The following is a 406-nucleotide window of genomic DNA, read 5'->3' on the forward strand; positions in this document are numbered from 1 at the left end:
CTTTACAAAATATGTATTTTTTTCGAGTTCGGGGGCAAAATATTCAGTTCTGTTGTACCGTTCACTCATTCCTCTGGTTGCGATTTATCGATTTATTTCGTTCCATTGCATGGAATTAGCTTATGACTAAGGTTATGTAAGACATGTATTTATATCTATTTTAGACATTTTTTGGGGGGAGTTTTGGGGTCGAAATATCCGTTCGCCAATGCCGCCGATCAATGTGCCGTTCCCTTGCTCGCTTCATCTGCCCGTCTCCTAAGCGTGGGTCTTCACGAGGTCGATCAAGGGGGAGATTAGATTCATGCGTTAATTGAGAGTAAACGATGGACGCATTCTTGAATGGCGAATTATGCAAAAGGAAGTTTCATTACTGATGGAGGAACGTGTTATCGTGACTTCCTGT

The sequence above is a fragment of the Penaeus monodon genome, chromosome 27 (assembly GCF_015228065.2).
Source record: "Penaeus monodon isolate SGIC_2016 chromosome 27, NSTDA_Pmon_1, whole genome shotgun sequence".
NCBI lineage: Eukaryota > Metazoa > Arthropoda > Malacostraca > Decapoda > Penaeidae > Penaeus > Penaeus monodon.